We start from the raw sequence: 4,923 nt of genomic DNA, 5'->3' as shown, positions 1-4,923 counted from the left end.
TCCAAATGCTTTACTATTCCCTGTCCCGTTCCACGCAGGGAATGAGTCTGGTCACGGAGCAATTGGAGCAGTTTGAAGGGGCGGGCCTAACGCGCACAGATTGTCAGTGAAATAAACCAATTGGCAATTAGCGGACATGACGACAAGTCCAAGTCCAAGTCACAAAGTATGAACTGAATATAAACTCACGCGGAGAAGGTTGAGGCAAAACCCTCGATGACTTCATCCATGATTAGTTTTAATAATAATAATAATAATGCATTGGTTTTATATAGCGCTTTTCTGGACACTCAAAGAAGCTTTACATTGCATTATTCATTCACTCCATACTTGGTAAGCTACTATTGTAGCCACAGCTGCCCTGGGGTAGACTGACGGAAGCGAGGCAACCAGTCTGCGCCATCGGCCCCTCTGACCACCAACCACTCACTCACTCACTACATTCGTTAGGCTTCCTGGTGTTACTAAACGGTCTCCCATCCAAGTACCGACCAGGCCCTTCCCTGCTTAGCTTCCAAGGTCTGACGGGATCGGCATAAATGTGGCCATAAAGTTTGGCTAATGTTACCGTTAACTGAACTAACAACATAGTGGAGCAGCGAGTGACGGCCGTGATTGGTTCAGCCTGAGCCGCCAATCAGACACCTGTTTACCGTGTATGGCCACACCCACTTTCTTTAACGCAGAAAGAAGTGGGTGTGGTTTATCAGGCTACCAAATGGCAGTGACATCAACGCCCAGTCCCTCCTCTTCAGTCTGCCGCTGCTGCTCCATGCATGAGTTTGTGAAATAAAACTCCTTATAAAATAATAAATATGTATTTAGGGGCAGGTCACTGAGGAGGTCGCGTTGAAGCTAGACCACTTCTCTTTCACTATCACAAGTTTGTTTTGGTTTCTTACCCCTCCTGCGAGTGAGAGAGGAGCAGTCAGTGCGGAGGGTATTCACTTTGAAAACCCGGATGTGAGCGGAAGTGGAATGTTTCTGAGCAGTTGCAGGTCGGGGCGGAATGGAAATGGGCCAACGCGGAGAATGTGGAATCTGGGGGTTGCTGTAAAAATGAGTAAAGTTCTTCAGAGTCTTGGCGATATAAACACTAACATTTTCAACAAACATCCTCGACCTAACACACACATAACCACGCAGAGAAAAAAAGTCAAGCACAAACAAGCACCTGGAACAGGACCTTTAACATCCATGACTCCACAGTAGCCAAAAGATTTACTCAAGTCAGAGTAAAAAAGTACTGCGTTATAAAACCTCTCCAAGACGAAGAGTTACTCGATAACTCGAGCTTTGATAAGGTTTCAGGACGTATTCATCCCCCTCTTTATTCAAAGTTGTCACGTCGCAGTCCCATATTTTCCTCTCTTTTTCTTATATTTCACAAAATCATTCACCTTTTTTGCCATAGACTCATGGAGAAATCCTTAAAGACTAAAGTTAAAGGTGAAATACTGACCACAGCACAATGATCTTCAATGAAAGAAAACACCACGTGCTCAAAAATACTTTTATAAACTTTCAATTTGTAACGTTTCCATCATTCTTTGAGTAAAGGGAAAGAGCAGAACTGTTGAGCTTGGCAAATGTTTTCAAAGCTTCCACGTTTGATATTTATTGTATAATCAGCAGGAAGAAGAGCATTGAGTTCAGGGTCAGACTGCTACATATCTCTCCCTTGTGTCGAGCAGAGATTTCCATCCCGTCCATATCTGTTTTCAGTGAATGATTTGACCGATGGAAAAAGGAGGCTATTTCTGCCCCAAAAGCACAAACTCTCAACACACAATCTGTCTCTTGTGATTGAAGAGCAAAGTAGAAGTGATACGTCCTTAACCCAGTCCAGCCGATGACCTTTAACCCAACTAGACAAACGTCCTTTGTACATATTTCAGCTAACGGTGGCCCCTAAGAGCCTTTCACATCGGGCCCCTGCGCCTGTCCCCCGATTGGAGGACGTTTGGACGCGCACTTGTCCATGTGCTTCTTGTGCCTGTGGATTTGTCTTTTCTACTGTTTGTACTGGTTTTGATATGCCCCTGACGCAGACGCCGACCGTCCAGGAGACATCCACCTGGATGTCCCAAACGTCACCTATGGGACATTTTGTCTTGGACCAAGACACAGCAGTTACAGCAGTATAGATAGGTAATGAAGTGCTACGTGTATGTGGTCAGTGTCCATTTATCCAGACTGTACAATATAGTGTGTACTCAGAGGCCAAGGATGTCCCCGTCTGTCTTTGCTTGTCCCTCTGTCCTCCTCTACTCTGTCCACCACCGCTCTCCCCCCTCTTTCCCTCCTCTCTCTGTCTATCCTTCCTCTTTCCCTCCTCTCTCCCTCTATCCTTCCTCTTTCCCTCCTCTTTCCCTCTATCCTTCCTCTTTCCCTCCTCTCTCCCCCCCTCTTTCCCTCCTCTTTCCCTCTGTCCTTCCTCTTTCCCTCCTCTCTCCCCCCTCTTTCCCTCCTCTCTCCCTCTATCCTTCCTCGTTCCCTCCTCTCTCCCCCCTCTTTCCCTCCTCTTTCCCTCTATCCTTCCTCGTTTCCTCCTCTCTCCCCCCCTCTTTCCCTCTGTCCTTCCTCTTTCCCTCCTCTCTCCCTCTATCTTTCCTCTTTCCCTCCTTCCCTCCTCTCTCCCCTCTCTTACCTCCTCTCCCTCTCTCCCCCCCTCTTTTCCTCCTCTCTCCCTCTATCCTTCCTCGTTCCCTCCTCTCTCCCCCTCTTTCCCTCCTCTTTCCCTCTATCCTTCCTCGTTTCCTCCTCTCTCCCCCCCTCTTTCCCTCTGTCCTTCCTCTTTCCCTCCTCTCTCCCTCAATCCTTCTTCTTTCCCTCCTCTCTCCCTCTTTCCCTCTCCTCTTTTTCCCTCTCCTTGTTCCCTCTCCTCTCTCACTATGTCCCCCTCCTATGTCCCTCTCCTCTCTCCCTCTCCTCTCTCCCTCTTTCCCTCTCCTCTGTCCCCCCTCTGCCCCCGTGTTCCCTCTCTGTCAGTAGTTCATATTCCTGCCGGCTGCATGCCCTTCCATGTGTGATTGTCCCTCAGATCGCCGTTGCAGGTTTGATGAGAACCCATGGGCCTATAGTCTTATCAAGTAAATGAATGAAAACATAAATAAAGAATTCTCTTTCGATTTTGACTCAACTTTTTCAGGGTTGAACGGTGGAAAAACTGTTTTTGGTGGCTCCCTCATAAATGTTCTGTGCCTCTTTGTGTATTTCCAAAAGATACTATTCCCTACTGTGACCACTGGAGGGCATGCTGTCCCAATAAATAAGCAAGTTTTGGGCTTTTGGTTGATGCATTTACAGCTATGAATATGACAATAATATGAAATATGAAATGTTCTAGACCATATTTTGATATATTTGACCAGTATATGACTCTTGGGATGAGACAATATTAGGATTGTGAACGTACTGTCAAGGGTTACCAAACTTTTCAGACCACAACCCCCAAAATCATAGCCAACAACTCGGGTCCCCCTTCTGTAAAATATAATGATTATTTATAATAATTTAAGATTATTATATCTGGTTTAATGATGTCACTGAAGTCTTCACAGACATTTTTAACACATCTCTGCAGCAGGCTGTGGTCCCAACATGCCTCAGAAGAACCACCATCATTCCGGTGCCAAAGAAGTCCCCACCCTCCTTTAACGACTACCGCCCTGTAGCACTCACTCCAATTCTTATGAAGTGCTCCGAGCGGCTCGTCATGGACCACATCCAGTCTGTTCTCCCTCCCACCCTGGACCCAGACCAGTTTGCTTATCGGTCCAATCGCTCAACTGAAGATGCCATCTCCACTGCACTTCATACAGCCCTCACTCACCTCGAAACAAAGGGCTCCTACGTTAGCATGCTGTTTTTAGACTTTAGCTCAGCATTCAACACTATAATCCCACAGCAGCTAATACACAAACTAATACACAAACCACAGCAGCTAATACACAACACACCACTGTGCAACTGGCTGCTGGACTTTCTGACGGGGAGACCACAGGCTGTACGTGTCGGCGGCAAGTCCTCCAGAACCATCACTCTGAACACGGGGCTCCCCAAGGCTGTGTGCTGAGCCCCCTCCTGTTCACTCTGCTGACCCATGACTGCACTCCAAAGTACGACTCAAACCTCTTCATCAAGTTTGCAGACGACACAACAGTGGTGGGCTTCATCAGCAACAGAGACGAGTCAAACTACAGGAGTGAGTGAGCAGTCTGGCCATGTGGTGCACACAGAACAATCTCTTTCTAAATGTGGAGAAGACAAAAGAGATTGTTGTGGACTTTCGAAGAGCGCGGGTCCAGCATGCTCCTCTAACAATCAACGGTGCTGCAGTGGAGAGGGTGACCAGCACTAAGTTCTCTGCACATCCCAGAGAAGCTCTCCTGGACCATGCACACTACATCACTGGTCAAGAAAAGTAATCAGCGTCTCTACTTTCTCCGCAAGCTGAGAAGAGCCAGAGTCCCAGCCTCCTATGGTATGTGCAACTTCTACAGAGGGACGATAGAGAGCATCCTGACCAGCTCCATCACTGTGTGGTTCTTCTACAGAGGGACAATAGAGAGCATCCTGACCAGGTCCATCACTGTGTGGTTCTTCTACAGAGGGACGATAGAGAGCATCCTGACCAGCTCCATCACTGTGTGGTTCTTCTACAGAGGGACAATAGAGAGCATCCTGACCAGGTCCATCACTGTGTGGTTCTTCTACAGAGGGACGATAGAGAGCATCCTGACCAGCTCCATCACTGTGTGGTTCTTCTACAGAGGGACGATAGAGAGCATCCTGACCAGCTCCATCACTGTGTGGTTCTTCTACAGAGGGACTATAGAGAGCATCCTGACCAGCTCCATCACTGTGTGGTTCTTCTACAGAGGGACGATAGAGAGCATCTTGACCAGCTCCATCACTGTG

The sequence above is a fragment of the Gobius niger genome (assembly GCF_951799975.1).
Source record: "Gobius niger genome assembly, chromosome: 9".
In the NCBI taxonomy this organism is placed as follows: Eukaryota; Metazoa; Chordata; class Actinopteri; order Gobiiformes; family Gobiidae; genus Gobius; species Gobius niger.
This window is presented reverse-complemented; position numbering follows the sequence as displayed.